Source organism: Saccopteryx bilineata, chromosome 2 (assembly GCF_036850765.1).
Source record: "Saccopteryx bilineata isolate mSacBil1 chromosome 2, mSacBil1_pri_phased_curated, whole genome shotgun sequence".
In the NCBI taxonomy this organism is placed as follows: Eukaryota; Metazoa; Chordata; class Mammalia; order Chiroptera; family Emballonuridae; genus Saccopteryx; species Saccopteryx bilineata.
Genome location: NC_089491.1, coordinates 148,673,725 through 148,692,221, shown reverse-complemented (window position 1 = coordinate 148,692,221; position 18,497 = coordinate 148,673,725). Strand labels below are relative to the sequence as shown.

The 18,497-nt window shown below is 39.6% G+C and overlaps 1 protein-coding gene across 4 annotated transcripts in view; it reads left to right on the top strand.

Moving 5' to 3' along the window:
• Positions 1-18,497, top strand: part of NELL2 (neural EGFL like 2) — a 513,811-nt gene that overhangs the window by 385,599 nt on the left and 109,715 nt on the right. The gene's annotated exons all lie outside the window — the stretch shown is intronic.

Here is an 18,497-nt window from a genome sequence, read left to right as displayed (position 1 = left end):
AATACATAAATAAGTGGAATGAAAAATCCATGTTTTGCCTGACCTGTGGTGGTGCAGTGGATAAAGCGTCGACCTGGAAAAGCTGAGGTCGCCGGTTCAAAACCCTGGGCTTGCCTGGTCAAGGCACATATGGGAGTTGATGCTTCCAGCTCCTCCCCCCTTCTCCTCCCCCCTTCTCTCTCTCTGTCTCTCCTCTCTCTCTCTCTCTCTCTCTCTGTCTTTCCCTCTCCTCTCTAAAATGAATAAATAAAAAATAAAAATAAAAAAAGTTATAAAAAAAAGAAAAATCCATGTTTCTCTCTCTCCCTCCCTCTCTGCCTTTCTCTCTCTAAAATCAATACATTAAAAAAAATGAGTTTCAATCTGTTGCTGTTAATGTGGGCATTGAGCAGGTTTAAAGGAAATTTCTGCAGTTGTTTTAATAGTTTTAAAAATAGATTTCTGTTAAAATGACATTGTAGTAAATAGATTTTTCTCTGTAATAGAAAGTGAGACAATAAGGTAATCATAAGAAACAAAATGAATAGATTTGAGTAAGCATGATAGCAGGCATTTTTTTTCTTGATGTAACCATTGAAAATAATGGCATTTTGGAAACCAGGAAAATGTTCAAAATGTATTTTATTTCAGAGAAGATTAGAAAGAAGGAAAACTCTGTGAGACATTTAGATTTTCTCCACAGAACTAAATTAGAAAAGAGGATATTGTCTAACTAGTTAAGGTGAAAGAAGTTTTCCCAGTGATGTAGATAAAATAGATGAGAAGAAGAGAGGGTAACTAATATATATCGAGTGTCTGTTATTGGCCTGGGCCTTTGCATTCATCATTAAAGTTTCTTCTTCACATATAAGAAGGTTCTTCTTCTTCTAATATAGATCTTAATTTCCTCATTTTAAATTTGGAAAGATTGGCTTACTTTCAGGGGATGGTGACAACATGACTAGGTAGAGTGGCCGGTCGATATATCTCTCTCTCTCTCTGTTTGTTTCTGTCCCTTCCTTTCTCTAAAAAATCAATTTTCAAAAAGAACTAGGATAGCCTGACCTGTGGTGGCGCAGTGGATAAAGCGTCGACCTGGAAATGCTGAGGTCGCCGGTTCGAAACCCTGGGCTTGCCTGGTCAAGGCACATATGGGAGTTGATACTTCCAGCTCTCCCCACCTTCTCTCTCTGTCTCTCTCTCCCTCTCTGTCTCTCTCTCTCTTCCTTTCTCTCTCCTCTCTAAAATGAATAAATAAAATTAAATTAAAAAAAAAAAAAAGAACTAGGATAAAATGACAGCTAAAATCAAGCCTGTCTTGAAATTACATATATTTATATATAATATTGTGTCACATTGCTCCCTGCATTTCTTGTTAAAATACTGTATTATTTTCTCAGTTTTTTCTACTTTATCCTTTATATTAACTTGCGTTCCCAATGCAGAACAGTTGATGGAGGGTGTTTTAAATTAGTTAATGAATTGTAACCATATTCCCTAGAAATCAGTGAGCATTAGGACATAAATGTTTCGATGGCAGGAATTTGAATTGCTGGGGGCAACAAACACCATATCTTCACATTCCAGACCGCTAAATATCTGAGGAAGGAAAGGAAAGAAAGAGGGAGAGGAAAGGGAAGAGTTCCAGTTCTCTCTTATAGATTCCCAAACCATCTAGAAATTGTTGAGTTATAATATAGAACATTCCTTAAACTCAGTTTCTATTCATTTTGAAAAGCTGTAGAATAATTATCTTGTGACTATACTAAGGAGCTCAGGACAAGTCTTAAGAGTTGTTTACTTTGATAGGATAGAGATGGCATTGTTCATCTTAGGACTCACAGTCGTTGCCATTCGCTATGGAGTAAGACCAGCGGTCTCAGTATTGGAGCCCCGTGGGCTGTCCTGTTCTGAGGCTCTCTGTAGGCCAGTGCACATAACTGCATATTTACTTCGATGGAGACACATGTGAATGAGATTCATGGACGAGCCTCTACATAAACCCATTGGTATCTTAAGGAAGAATTTCTGGTCTATCAAAATATAAGAGGAAAATGACTAAGCAGCCATATATTTTTGAGATAGACAACCATTCTAAACATATAGTTTGATGGTGTTATCAGCTCCTCAAATTAAATTTACATTTCTATGAGCTTCCTTGCTTCTAGACTTAAATCTTTAGTCTGAGGCAGCTTGTCCTCAGGTTTCTAATAATCAGGTAATATTAAGACCAAAGGGAGTTTGTTACTATGTTTAGAGCCATAGCCTGTCACATTTGAAGAGAGAACTTATTCCATGTAAATTGATACTCCAGGAGGCTCTTGGTCAGGAAAAGTGAAGCAGCTTTCTTTGTAGAACTTAGACCTGTGTGTTGTCATAGCTGATGTTTGCCCAACATTTCTGGATTTGGACAGGAGAGTAGAAGATACAGCATAGACAATATAATTCTTGTGGTTGAAGAAATCCATTAGGAAATGGAAGATTCCTATAGGGTAGTGGGCTAACTGTGATGGTGTGTTATATTATATCATTACCAAAAGATTGGAATTTACTGTACAAGGGTGTCAGCCAAAGAAGTTAGGCTGTTGTGGGGGATGAGAAGCAGAATCCACAAATAGCGGATGTTATCACTAGGGCCAGACCACTGGGATCAGAGGAGAGGGCTCTCAGACCTTAGAGTTGTCTGATGGCCAATCTGCATTAATGTTGATCTTCCAGAGATTTTTTAAGTTGAGAGAATTGGTGCTAGGGTCTTCTGATCATATTGTATTTGATCATATTGTTACCTTCCTTTACTTTAAAAAATTTCTATCACCCCTGTGAAAGTGTAGATTTTAGTATGAACAAAAGTACCTCAGTTCTTTACCCTAAGCAGTTCTATAATTTTAATAAGGCTTCTATAGGGTTAAAATACTAGAAAATATAATAAGGAAGACAAATTCTTATTTGTGAAGCAATAAAAGACTCCACATACAACAAAAATATATTAAACTGTGTAAACAATAAAAACCTCTGGGTAATTACAAAGAACAGTGGGACGAAAGAAATAGATTGCATTAAATATGTCAAGAATTTCTACAACATAGCTATCAGAATCTCATTTTTAGAATCAGATGTTCCAATTCATAGCTCTACCACTTATTAGTTACGTGATCTCAGACAAGATACAACTTCTCCAAGTCAAATTTAATTTTCTGGAAAGTAATGACAATGTTTCCAAATTAGTATGAGGTTTAAATGAGAATAGTATGTGTTACAAAGTATGTGGTATGTAGCAAGCACTGAATTGTAGTTGCAATTGTTACAAATCATTCAAGGTCATTCAAATTTGTAAGAGCCTCAAGATCCAAAAACAAAAGAGGCAAAGTACATGAATGCTACTTCAATTTGGAATCCACACTTGGCCCCCCAGACACGTACAATGTGTCAAATATTCCATTCTCCATGAACTCATTCTTGATTCTCATATGACTCAACCAGAAATGACTTCGTCCTTTGGTCTTTGCAACCCTCTCTAAACAAAATACTTTAGTATTTTTCATAATGAAGCCATTACTAAAGGCATTTGTGTTTTTGTCTTATCTTTCCAAAAAAACTATAAACTTTTTAAAGCAGTTGTTTGTTTTTTTTTGTTTTTGTTTTTTTTGTAATTTTCTGAAGCTGGAAACTGGGAGAGACAGTCAGACTCCCACATGCGCCCGACCGGGATCCACCAGCATGCCCACCAGGGGGCGATGCTCTGCCCACCAGGGAGCAATGCTCTGCCCCTCGGGGGCGTCGCTCTGTTGCGACCAGAGCCACTCTAGTGCCTGGGGCAGAGGCCAAGGAGCCATCCCCAGCGCCCGGGCCATCTTTGCTCCAATGGAGCATTGGCTGCGGGAGGGGAAGAGAGAGACAGAGAGGAAGGAGAGGGGAAGGGGTGGAGAAGCAGATGGTTACTTTTCCTGTGTGCCCTGGCCGGAAATCGAACCCAGAACTTCTGCACGCCAGGCCAATGCTCTACCACTGAGCCAACCGGCCAGGGCCGAAAGCAGTTGCTTTATATAACCATATTTTCTATCCCAAAAAGATTCTATTATACAATAGATAGTAAAGAAAATTGTATTTAATTTAATTGAAATTTAGATATATTTAAATAATTACTTTTCACTCCTATTTTTTGTAATATTTGCATTTTGTGTCATAGTGAAATTCTTGATTAGAACATTTGCTATATGTATTGTATGTCTATGTTGAAGTCATAGTGAGAAAAACTATGTGAATTTTAGAGTTTTTTTCTCTAGTTAGGACATACACTCTGGAAACAGCTCAATATGAATACCAGATTTAAAGCTCAGGTTAGGTCCTATCATATGTTATTATGACTAGTGATGTGTTGGATTTGGAGTCTTAAAATGGTTTTAGATGCATTAACCTACATAGGTTGAATCCAAGTATGTATATTACTTCTTTTTTCTGTAGAGGAGTTTTACTAAATATATTGAATCCTGTCACTGGTATAAAATCAGTTTTACATAGTATGTATTGCTACAGAGCCAACAAATTACGGCACACAGGAGGAACATTTTTCAGTTATCACTGTAAGATTATTGATTCTCTATATAGTGCACTCTAATGATTGACACTTATACTTCTTTACGTTTGTTTATCTTTTCCATGTTATTTAATTTTTAATTTTGTAAATACAAATATGATTAGATTTTTTTTATTTTCTTTATAAATAAATTTTTATTTTAATGGGGTAACATCAATAAATCAGGGTACATATATTTAAAGAAAACATGTCCAGGTTATCTTGTCATTCAATTCTATTGCATACCCATCACCCAAAGTCAGATTGTCCTCCGTCACCTTCTATCTAATTTTCTTTGTGCCCCTCCCCCACCCCCTCCTCCTCTCCCTCCTTCCCTCGCCCCGCCCCCTGTAACCACCACACTCTTGTCCATGTCTCTTAGTCTTGTTTTTATGTCCCACCAATGTATGGAATTCTGCAGCTCTTGTTTTTTTATGATTTACTTATTTTACTCGTATAATGGTCTCAAGATCCCACCATTTTGTTGTAAGTGATCCGAGGCCATCATTTCTTATAGCTGAATAGTATTCCATGGTATATATGTGCCACATCTTCATTATCCAGTCTTCTATTTTTTTTTTACACTGATTAAAGCCTTTAAGCAAACTCTTGACCAATACAGCATGAATCTATAAAAGAATAGTGTCCTTAACATGTTCAGCAAGTCCAAGTTGGCCCCAACACCATGCCAAATCCCTGAAAAATGCAACCCAACCCCAGTTCAGTCTGTTATGAGCTGTCCTAAGGAGCAGTAGTCCAGGAAAAGTCCACCTCCAGGAAACTCCACATGGCACTGGAATTGTAGTCACAATTCTATACTTTGCAGCTCACATCCAAGTCCCCAATGACCGCTGCTTCTAGCTGGTAATGATTCAGGTAGACTGGAAAAGCCATCTGCAGCATGTGTGGAGATGGAGCTTCTGTTCTCTGCCTGGAGAGATGAGACCAGGTTGCTTTTCCCTGGAGCTCTGCGACTCTGGCGTGGTAAAGAGAACCTTGGGATACACTAACCTGGGTGGCAAAGGTAGATTCATAATAGAAGTTGGCAGATGAAGGAAAGAGAGCTCTAAATTAGGAGTAGGTCCCAGCCTGAAATATGAGTGGGGCATTGAGGTAGGAGGAATAAAGGAAACACTATATATTAAACAAAGCAGCAGAAAATAGGACTATCAACCCCCACAACAGAGATCTTTGAGGGAAGAATAAAAAACCTGACTATTCAGGCAAGACATAGTTAAGTGGCCCTTGTGCAAATGAGATCAGTTTACCTGCCTCTTGGAAGAAATACCCTAGGCTCATCCATGGTGTCGTAGATGGGGCCGATGGCCCTGGGCACCTTCCGCCTTCAGTGGCAAACCCCAGCAATGGCAAGGTTAGGTCATAGGTGGCTGGAGCAGGGCTGGAAGAGACTGAACCCTCCCTTAGAGGAGCGAGGGAGCCTACCTTCCAGTGTCCCTGTTTCCTCACAGCAGAGGCATGTAAGTCTGGCAGGCTTTAGCTCAATGACCTTCCTTTCCACTATTGAACCAGGGCCCAGATGGCATCCTATGAGACCCCTTTGGGGCGTTGGAACCTTTAAGGGCATATCCTAAAAGCTGGTAGATCCCCTGGTCTCTGTTGGGCTTTTTCTGCCTCATGGTAACAAGGCCATGCCCAGAAGATCTTGTTGAGGGGTTTGAGGATCCCCATCCACTTACATAAATCTTTTCCATATATCTGGAGCTATTTGGAAAAAGACAAAACAGTGTTATTAGCTGGATCAAATAAAGAAGGTAGTAGTTTGCAGGAGAAAAGGATTTGGCGTCTCCTGTTCATCAGCATTCAAAAGAAATTTAAAAAAAATTTTAAGTAAAAAGCATGATATAGTAGACCCATAGGAGTTCAAGGATATTACTCTCCCCTTTTAAATTTTTTTAAATTGACCTTAAAATATTTGCTGGGTACACTTTAATAATACCTTGACTTTAAAGATTGTAAGAATGACAAAATACAGTAAATGCTTTTGCTCCATATGCAGGAGCATTGTCAGTTTAACCAGTTTAGGAAATCCAATAATAGAACAGTGCATACAGACAATGAGCTATAGCATGCTTAGCAGCCTCTCCTGTTCTGAAAGAGGTTACTCTAAATCCAGAATATGTATCCACTGTAACGTGGACATAGGATTGTTTGCTAAATGAAGGTATATGAGTAACATTCATTTGCCAAAGTTGTCCTGGTATGGATCCTTGAGGGTTAACTCCAAATGAAGGGGCAGATTGTAGTATAGGACCCCTTGGACAGGATTTCCCAATCTGCCATGCTGCTTCCCGAGAAAGTTGAAACTGTTTATACAGGGCTGCAGCGTTCTGGTGATGAATAGTATAAGACTGAATTGCTCGATCTGTCATGGTTGCTCCAAATAATTTTCTTTCAAGTAGCTTGATCAACAAGGGCATTCCTACACCCTGGCCGGTTGGCTCAGCGGTAGTGTCAGCCTGGGGTGCAGGAGTCCCAGGTTCGATTCCTACGCAGGGCACACAGGAGAAGCGCCCATCTGCATCTCCACCCCTCCCCCTCTCCTTCCCCTCTGTCTGTCTCCTCTCCTCCCGCAGCCAAGACTCCCTTGGAGCAAAGTTGGCCTGGGTGCTGAGGATGGCTCTGCGGCTTCTGCTTCAAGTGCTAGAATGGCCCTGGCTGCAACAGAGCAACACCCTAGATGGGCAGAGCATCCCCCCCGCCCCCGGTAGGCGTGCCGGGTGGAACCCGGTTGGGCGCATGCGGAGTCTGCCTGACTGCCTCCCTGTTTCCAGCTTCAGAAAAATACAAAAAAAGGGGGAGGGGCATTCCCTTGTGCTAAAGCTCCAGGGAGCATGGAGTGAGCTCGAGTATGTCCTATAAACCATGGAGCTCTATGTTGACATACAAGTCTTTGAAGAAGGAGGAATTGCTGAAATAGTTCATCAGCATTTGTCCCTAAGACAGCAGTCTTTATAGTGGAAACACCATAAGTAAATATTTGCTGTCTGTATATAGATTAAGGGGGGAATATGGCAAATGCTGAAAAGCCATGATCATGGCATATAATTCTAGACTTTGAGCTGATTTTAAGTTGACAGTATCAGTATAAAGTTCTCCATTGCTTTGCAAGAGTGATTTGCCATTTAGTGGAAGTTTCCCAGAGCCATTGTTGTTGATCCTTTGAAAAAAGGAACAACAATAATTTTGAGGCTCAAAATCTATAAGCTGTAGGGTCGCCTATGCCCCTTGAAAATTCAGGAGGCAACAAGATCAAAATATAAAAGTGTATTCCATGGGCTATTAGATGGTTCAATGTGCCGAAGCTGTAGCTGCTCTTGTACCAATTGAGCAGCTGCCCTAAGTTTCTCCTGAGAAAGAGGCCATTGGTCCACCCATACAGGATTATCTGATTTCCAAGTAATTGGGTCTGCACAATGCATTATTGAGGTAGAAGGAGCTACCAAGGCCCCTGTGCTAAATTTTGATATCCTAATCCACACCTTCTGGTATTGGGTGCCATTTCTATGGGAGTGAGAATACCTCGCTGTTCTTTTCCTAGTCCCTTGGTAGGCAAAAATCCCTGATCAAGCATCTGAGTACTGACTAAACCATTAGGACTGAAAGCAATGCTCCCATATTTTTCAAAACATCTCTACCCCACAAATTAACTGGCCATCCAGGGAGCACATGAGGCTTAAAAAATCCAGAATGACCTTCTTAATCTTACCAATGTAGAAAACTAGAACTTTGTTAAGGGGATTTACTCTTCCCTATACCTTGTAATTCTATGGCTGCTGCATGAGTGGGCCAGGAAGGAGGCCACTGTAGCTTAGCAATAACAGATACATCAGCTCCAGTATCTAAAAGCCCTTTAAATTTATGCTCATGTATTATTAGTTCCATTTCAGGGCGTTCCTGGCCTTTTTTTTTTTTAATCCAATTGGCAAAATAAGAGGATCCAAATCACCAATTTGCTTGGGGCCCCTTATGCAGGATGTGGCCTGAGAAGCAGAATTAGCATCCTTATACTATTCTTCTAACTGCCAGAATTAGCCGTGAGACACATTCTGGGTTTTTTTTATTTTTTATTAATTTTGATGGGGTGACATTGATAAAATTGTCTTCCGTCACCTTCTAACTGGTTTTCTTTGTGCCCCTCCCCTCCCCCAACCCCCTCCCTCTCCTCCCCCCCCCCGTAACCCCAACACTGTTGTCCATTTCTCTGAGTCCCATTTTTATGTCCCACCTATGTATGGAATCATTAAGTTCTTAGTTCTTTCTGATTTACTTCTTTCGCTCAGTATAATGTTATCAAGGCCCATCCATGTTGCTGTAAAACATCTGATGTCATCATTTCTTATGACTGAGTAGTATTCCATAGTATATATATACCAAAGCTGTTTAATCCACTCGTCCTCTGATGGACACTTGGGCTGTTTCCAGATCTTTGCTATTGTGAACAATGCTGCCAGAAACATGGGGGTGCATTTCTTCTTTTCAAACAGTGCTATGGTGTTCTTGGGGTATATTCCTAACAGTGGTATAGCTGGGTCAAAAGGCAGTTTGATTTTTAATTTCTTGAGGAATCTCCATACTGTTTTCCACAATGGCTGCACCAGTCTGCATTCCCACCAGCAGTGCAGGAGGGTTCCCTTTTCTCCACATCCTCTCCAGCACTTATTGTGTGTTGCTTTATTGATGAGCACCATTCTGACTGGTGTGAGGTGATATCTCATTGTGGTTTTAATTTGCATCTCTCTAATAATTAGTGATGTTGAGCATTTTTTCATATGCTTATTGGCCATCTGTGTGTCTTCTTTGGAGAAGTGTCTATTCATTTCTTTTACCCATTTTTGGATTGGATTGTTTGTCTTCCTGGTATTAAGTTTTACAAGTTCTTTATAAATTTTGGTTATTAACCTCTTATCAGATGCATTGTCAAATATATTCTCCCATTGTGTAGTTTGTCTTTTTATTCTGTTCTTATTGTCTTTAGCTGTGCAGAACCTTTTTAGTTTGATCAAGTCCCATTCGTTTATCCTGTCTTTTATTTCACTTGCCTGTGGAGACAAATCAGCAAATATATTGCCACGAGAGATGTCAGAGAGCTTACTGCCTATGTTTTCTTCTAAGATACTTATGGTTTTACGGCTTACATTGAAGTCTTTTATCCATTTTGAGTTTATTTTTGTGAATGGTGTAAGTTGGTGGTCTAGTTTCATTTTTTTGCAGGTAGCTGTGCAATTTTCGCAACACCATTTGTTGAAGAGGCTGTCTTTACTCCAATGTATGCTCTTACCTCCGTTGTCAAATATCAGTTGTCCATAAAAGTGTGGGTTTATTTCTGGGTTCTCAGTTCTGTTCCATTGATCTATATGCCTGTTCTTATGCCAGTACCAGGCTGTTTTGAGTACAATGGCCTTATAACTTGATATCAGGAAGTGTGGTACCTCCCACTTTATTCTTTCTTTTCAAGATTGCTGAGGCTATTCGTGTTCTCTTTTGGTTCCATATAAATTTTTGAAATATGTGTTCTATATCTTTGAAGTAAGTCATTGGTATTTTAATTGGTATTGCATTGAATTTATAAATTGCTTTGGGTAATATAGACATTTTAATGATGTTTGTTCTTCCTAACCATGAGCATGGAATATGCCTCCACTTGTTTGTATCTTCCTTGATTTCTTTTATCAATGTATTATAATTTTCCAAGTACAAGTCTTTAATCTCCCTGGTTAAATTTATTCCTAGGTACTTTATTTTTTTGGTTGCAATGGTAAAGGTATTGATTCCTTAATTTCTATTTCTGACAGTTCATTGTTAGTGTATAAAAATGCCTCTGATTTCTGAGTACTGATTTTATATCCTGCCACCTTGCTGAATTCATTTATCAGGTCTAGTAGTTTTTTGACTGAGACTTTACGGTTTTCTATATACAATATCATATCATCAGCAAATAATGATAGTTTTACTTCTTCTTTTCCAATTTGGATGCCTTTTATTTCTTTTCTTGTCTGATTGCTGTGGCTAGGACTTCCAGAACTATGTTGAATAAGAGTAGTGAATGGGGGCACCCCTGCCTTGTTCCTGATCTTAAGGGGATTGCTTTTAATTTTTGCCCATTGAGTATGATATTGGCTGTGGGTTTCTGATAGATGGCCTTTATCATGTTGAGGTATGTTCCCTGTATTCCCACGTTGCTGAGAGTTTTGATCATGAATAGGTGCTTGATTTTATCAAATGCTTTTTCTGCATCTATTAAAATTATCATGTGGTTTTTCTCCTTCCTTTTGTTTATGTGATGAATCACATTGATTGATTTGCGAACATTGTACCAGTCTTGCCTCCCAAGAATAAATCCCACTTGATCATGGTGTATGATTTTTTTCATATATTGCTGGATTCGGTTTGCTAATATTTTGTTGAGGATTTTTGCATCTAAATTCATCAGGGATATTGACCTATAATTTTTTGTGTGTGTGTTATCTTTGCCTCATTTTGGAATCAGAATTATGCTCACCTCATAAAAGGAGGTTGGAAGTCTTCATTCCTCTTGAATTTTTTGAAATAGCTTGAGAAGGATAGGAGTTAGTTCTTCTTTGAATATTTGGTAGAATTCACTTGTGAAGCCATCAGGCCCAGGACTTTTCTTTTTTGGGAGTTTTTTGATAACTGTTTCAATCTCATTTGTTATAATTGATCTGCTTAGGTTTTCTGATTCTTACAGATTAATTTTTGGAAGATTATATGTTTCAAGGAATTTTTCATTTCATCTAGGTTGTTTAGTTTTTTGACGTACAGTTCTTCATAGTATTTTCTTACAATATTTTCTATTTCTGTTGTGTCAGTTGTTATTTCTCCACTCTCATTTCTAATTTTATTTATTTGAGTCCTCTCTCTTTTTTTCTTGGTGAGTCTGGTTAAAGGTTCATCGATCTTGTTTACCTTTTAAAGGAACCTGCTCCTAGTTTCATTGATCCTCTGTATTGTTTCTTTAGCCTCTATGTCATTTATTTCTGCTCTGATCTTTATTATTTCCTTCCTTCTACTAGTTCTCGGCTTTACTTGCTGTTCTTTTTCTAGTTCTTTTAGATGTAGGGTCAAGTTGTTTATTTGAGCTTCTTCTAGCCTCTTAAAGTGTGCTTTTAGTGCTATGAACTTCCCTCTCAGTACTGCTTTTGCTGTGTCCCATAAATTTTGAGTTGATGTATGCTCCTAATCGTTTGTTTCTAGGAATTTTTAATTTCTTCTTTGATCTCATTGTTTACCCATTCGTTATTTAATAACATACTATTTAGTTTCCAAGTGTTTGAGTATTTTTCAGTTTTTCTGTTGTGGTTGATCTCTAGTTTCATGCCATTGTGATCAGAGAAAGTGCTCGATATGATTTCAGTCTTCTTAAATTTGTTGAGACCACTTTTGTGCCCTAACATATGGTCTATTCTAGAGAATGTACCATGAGCGCTTGAAAAGAATGTATATTCTGCTGTTTTAGGGTGAAAGGTTCTGAAGATATCTATTAAATCAAGTTGATCTAATATGTCCTTTAAGTCTGCTGTTTCTTTGTTAATTTTTTTTCTTGAGGATCTATCTATTGATGTTAATGAGGTATTGAAATCCCCTACTATTATAGTATTGCTGTTGATCTCACCCTTTAAATCCATCAAAGTCTGTTTTATATATTTAGGTACTCCTATATTTGGTGCATAGATATTATAACGGTTATAACTTCCTTTTGGATTGCTCCCTTTATTATTATGTAGTGACCTTCTTTATCTCTAACTATAGTTTTTGTTTTAAAGTCCATTTTGTCTGATATAAGTATTGCCACCCTAGCTTGTTTTTCATTTCCATTTGTGTGAAATATTTTTTTCCTTCCTTTTATCTTCACTCTATGTGCCTCTTTTGATTAAAGGTGTGTCTCTTGTAGACAGCATATGTTTGGGTCCTGTTTTCTTATCCATGCAGCTACCCTGTGTCTTTTGATTGGATCATTTAATCCATTTACATTTAAGGTTATTATTGATATGTAGTTTTTTATTGCCATCTTATTCTTTAAAGCTGTATTCCTCTTTTGCTATATTCTTTTTCTCCTTTGATCTGTTTACAAAGGTCCCTTAGCATTTCTTGCAGCCATGATTTGGTTGTAGTGAATTCCTTGAGGTTTTGTTTTTTTTTTTGTCTGTAAAGCTTTTTATTTCTCCTTCAATTTTAAACGATAGCCTTGCTGGATAAAGTAGTCTTGGTTGTATGCTCTTGTTCTGCATTACTTTGAATATTTCTTGCCATTCCCTTCTGGCCTCAAGTGTTTCTGTTGAGAAGTCAGAAGTCATCCTTATGGGGGCTCCTTTGTAGGTGATAGATTTTTTTCTCTAGCAGCTTTTAATATTTTCTCTTTATCACTTAGCTTCAGTATTTTAATTATGATTTGTCTTGGTGTTGATTTCTTTGGCTTTCTCCTTAATGGAGTTCTCTGTGCTTCCTGAATATGTGAGATATTTTTCTGCCTTAATTAAGGGAAGTTTTCAGCTATGATATGCTTGAACAAAGTCTCTATCCCTTGTTCTTTCTCTTCTTCAGGAACCCCTATGATGTGGATGTTATTTCTCTTCATGTTGTCACAGAGCTAAGAGTTTCCTCAGACTTTTTGAGTCTCTTTTTTTTCTGCTCTGCTTCTGTGCCTTTATTTATCGTGTCATCTCACTCGCTGATTCGATTTTCTGCTTCATCCATCCTGCTTTTAAATCCTTCCATTGTATTCTTTATTTCAGACTGATTCTTTTTATTATTTCAATGTCCTTTTTTATATTTGTTATCTCTTTATTTAGCTTTTTGTAATGACCATCTATTGTTGTTCTAATATCTTTGAGCATCCTAACAATTATTATTTTAAACTCTGCATCTGGTAGTTTGGTTATATCTGATTCATTTAGGTCCTTTTCTGGGGATTTCTCTTGGGTCATTTGTGTTGCATTTCTCTGCCTCCGCATTTTCTTTGTGTAAAGGAATGTTTTGGCCCCTGGAGTCCACTGGGTATGGCCTCTGTTCCCTAGTTATGGTCTGTCTGCAGGTCCACCACCCCCTCTTCTGTTTCTGCCTAGGGCTTTTGGGTTTGGGCATTGCCAGTGCCTGCCCACTGGGGCTGTTGCTGTGGTTTTCACCTCTTCTTCACAGGAGTGGCTGTGCTCACGTGCTTGGGTGCACAAGCCTTGGTGGCCTTGGCCTTTGCCCCGCCCCCGTGGGTGGCGTTATGCTCGGTCCTGAGGGCACTGGTGAGCACCTTTGCTCAGCTGCGGTCTCTGCCTATTTCCGAGCTTTCACCCCGCCCTTGCAGGAGGAGCCCACTAGTGGAACGGCTTCTAGCCTTGGCTCTACTGGCTGGGTAGGACTGTGTGCCCTCACTCAGCTCAGTAGCAGAACTCCACCTGTTCTGGGCTTTTGGCTCCACCCCCGCAGGAGGAGCTGGCTCCCAAGTCAGGCCACAAGCCTCGGTTCCACTGGCGGGGTAGGGCTGTGCTCCTGCTCTCTTGCTCAAGGGCTGGTCTCCACCCCTTCCAGGGTTCTCGCCCTTCTCCCACAGGCTGGATTACAGGCTGCCAGCAGCTGGACTTGACCGCTTTTGTACGCCTACTCCTCCCCAGCTGGGCAAGACTGAGCTCACATGTGAGCCCAGTGGTGGCTAGCAGGCTTCCGCCCTTGCCAACAGAACTGCGCCTCTGCGTCCCTCCTCCGCCCACCCTCCAGTGAGCCCTCAGCCGTGTGGGTGCAGGTACTGCAGCTCAGACCATAACACTCACTACTGTAGCCCTGAAAGCTCCCTCCTTCTAAGCGGCTCTGCTCTGATTGCCACAGGGGAGCTTGTTTGGCTGGTGTCCTGCTTCCCTTTGCTGGTATTGCTGTTTCTGGGGAAAATATTCACTTCAGATTTGGGGAGTGACTTGTCCCAAGGGTTAGGGTGGCTGTCTCCCGAAATGTTTCTCCCTGTGCCTCCTAGATTACACTCTCTTCCTGCTACTCTGGTATTCTCCTCTCTCCCTGTCCCCTGGAGCCCCGGGTGAGTGGTTGTGAGAGAGGTGTTCTGCGTGGTCCCTTTAAGAAGAATCCTGTGTCTGAGAAATCAGACTCTTTCTTACAAACAGTATCCTGTCTTTTTTTTTTTTTTTTTTCTTTTCATTTTTCTGAAGCTGGAAATAGGGAGAGACAGTCAGACAGACTCCCGCATGCGCCCGACCGGGATCCACCCGGCACACCCACCAGGGGCGAAGCTCTGCCCACCAGGGGGCGATGCTCTGCCCATCCTGGGCGTCGCCATGTTGCGACCAGAGCCACTCTAGCGCCTGGGGCAGAGGCCACAGAGCCATCCCCAGCGCCCGGGCCATCTTTGCTCCTATGGAGCCTTGGCTGCGGGAGGGGACGAGAGAGACAGAGAGGAAAGCGCGGCGGAGGGGTGGAGAAGCAAATGGGCGCTTCTCCTGTGTGCCCTGGCCGGGAATCGAACCCGGGTCCTCCGCACGCTAGGCCGACGCTCTACCGCTGAGCCAACTGGCCAGGGCTCCTGTCTTGTTTCTAGCTAAATACTGTCCTTACGCCTCTTCTGGGCTCTGGGGCTGCAGGCTGGGGCTTTGTTCCTGGGACTCAGAGCCCTTCCCTCTCTGCTAAACCCTCTTCCCGCCACCCATGTCTCTCCCGGCTGCTGTTCGCTCCGGGGAGCTGGGCAGCCCTCTCCGTGTTTCTGCTTTTCCTACCAGTCTTGGTATGGCTTCTTCAGTGTTCCTTGGTTGAAGAGTCCTCTTAGTTTAGTCCACAGTTGGTTTTTCCAGATGTTAGTTCTTAAAGTTAGTTTGTAATCCACTTTGGTTCTGGGAGGTGGATGTTGGTATGTCCGCCTACTCCAGCGCCCATATGATTAGATTTTGATTAAAATAATAATGCTAAATATTATTAATGATGATGAGTTAGAAAGAATTACATATGGTTCCATCCCAGTTCTTACTTGGACTGTTGTATCACATGAATAATACAATTTCATGAGGATGTGAAAATTGCATGAACTCATAAGGGCTGGTTTTGAAACTGCAGATCTGAAATGTCTGCTTTTAAATATATGTGAGACAAAATGTGGATTCCATCAGTTGTTGTGTCTCTTCTCAAATATTGGAACATTGTATTTCCCTCTTTGCTTTATTTTATTTAATTTTACTCATTATGTGTAGAAAATATTGGAGGAAGTATTAAAAATAGAGAGGCTGACTGACAGGCTTGCGGGAGAGTCCTCAGGGACATGCGAGGCACAGAAAGGGGAGGAAGTTGACATTTAACCAAAACTGGATATGGAGCCACAATAATTAACTATTTGTTGCAATGACCTTACCAAATATTTGCTCCTTGATTCATTCACACATTCTGTTTTGTGAAGGGCTGTGAAATTAAAATTGAGTTTTCTGTGAGATTATAGCATTTTTAAAGGTTTTTCCTAAGGTTACAGTTTACTTTATTTGATAATTATGAGTGTAAATACAATCAACTTTAAATAGTATGCAAAAATTTTAAAGTGATAGTCTAAAGGAATTCCTGTATTCTATTTTCAAAGTATGTCCTGCTACCTTAACTAATACCTGAAATATTCCAAACTTAAACAAACAAACAAAAAACCTCACCATTGTAGAAAACAGTATAGGTTTTTAATAGGTTTCTACTTGGCATCTTGTCTACTATTGAACACATTGAGATTTATTTGACTGCTAATGGTAGGGGAAATAGATTTTAGCTTTGTGCATTGGTCATTCATTCTTTATGTCATTTAGTTAAGTTAAAATTAGCACAAAGAAAACTACAGAGTTCTTACCCCAAACTCACAATCCCATGTAGGGCTTGAGGATGGAGAATCAAGGAGTAGAACACTAGTCAGATAAGATATAATAACAGAACCTTGTGTATGGTGCTAGGAAAACAAAGGGCAGCCCCTAACTGCAGGAAGAGAGGGTAAGTCACATGAAACATGACATTCTAGTGACATCTTTCAAAGTGATAAGAGTTTCCCAGGAGTATCATGGGGCAGGCACTTCAGGCACAGGGACCGGCATGGGGAAAGGTATAGATGTATTTAACAACTTGAGAACTGCTGTCTTGACCCTTGAATAGCTTAGGAGCACTCTCAGTCATTTCAGTCACCGTGAGAGTGACAACAAAAACAAAGAAACCCAAATCCTAGGTTGTGTAATTATTTAATATTTATAAAACATTATCTTATTATTAAACTGAATCTTGTTAGGCCCTACCTCTACCCAGTGAGTACCGTCTAATTAAGAAGACAACCAAGCTAGGGATAAAAAGAGCATCTAATCAATCAACAGCTGTCCTAAAAGGGCCTATGGGTTTCCATATAGAGATTTATAGGTGGGCTGCAGCACTTTGAATTGCAGTGGGAACATATTTGGCAGCAGATGTGGGTTTATTTTACTTCAGGCAGCTTAACCAATGGTTGGTGGGCTGCCCAGTGTGGTCCCTCTGAAATGTTATAGTGGACCAAGGTAGCCCCAATTAGGAGACCCATGTGTAATCCTGCTGTTTTCTAAGCTATCATCAATATGTATGAGTTTATAAAAACTATGAAATGTTCTCATGCCAGATAATCAGGCTGAAATTTTATACAATTTGGGAAAACTGAGCCAGAAATTTGGAGAATAAAATATCTGTTCATGCGATTGTAAAACCTTAGTAATTGAAATCTCTCTTTCCTCTGAAAAAAATATTGGGAATAATCTCTAAGATCATTACAGGACTATAGTTACAACTGTTATAATTTTCTGCTTATATAACACAGGTTGTATAAATTTGAAATGTTAATCTTATTTTAAAAAAATAAGTCTAATCTTAACTATATTTGCCAAAAGACCATTTTTCAAAGTTCTAGGTATATTACTATTATAATATGCTCTCTGGAATTGTGTGTGTGTGTGTGTGTGTGTGTGTGTGTGTGTATGTATGTATATATATGTATAATATATATATATTGTCTGGAATATAAAGAGTTCTAAAATGAACGGTAATTATTTTTATTTTGATGGTTTACATCAACGATTTTTAATCTTTGAGTACAAGAGCTTTTGTTTTGTTTTTTTAATTAATTAAAAAATTTTTTTCCAAGCAAGAGGAAGGGAGACAAAGAGACAGACTCCTACATATGCCCCAACTGGGATCCACCTGGCAGCCCCATCTGATGCCAATGCTCTGCCCATCTAGAGCTGTGCTTGCAACTGAGCTATTTTTAGCACCTGAGGAGTAGGTGCCCAGGCTGATGCATGAGGGGAAAAGAGAGAGAGAGAGAAGGGAGAGGGGTTAGAGAAGCAGATGGTCACTTCTCCTGTGTGCCCTGACTGGGAATCAAACCCGGGACCACTGAGCCAATGCCAGGGCCTGTAAAAGTTTTTAAAACAAGTAATACCTGATTATTCAATCAGGAGCACTGACCTATTTTCCCTTAGACTGTCAAATTAAGAAAATGACAACAGCCAACACAACAATATCCATTTGGTGTGAATGAATCAAAATTATACTTTTTTTGTCAGATTAGCAAGAAATAAAATGTTTTTGGTGTGCCACAGAATTTTAGTAATTAGTTTATGTGTGCCGTGAGATTAAAAAAAAAAGGTTAAAAATTGCTGAATTACATCATAGTGAATTAATGGCTTGATCAATGTAAATATATTAAAATATATTTAATTTTAAATTACTATTTTTAAAATAACATTTATGTAAGAGATGATTAGTAAATAGGTATTTTGGATGACTGAACTAAATTGTATGTACTTTCTCACTTATATTTTATTTCTACTCCTCTTGATTTTGATGTTAGAGCTATTTCCTTTCTCATAGTCACTGTAATTATTCCTTACATTTACATTTTGCTGAACACCAAGCTAGAATTCTGAAATTATAATATTCC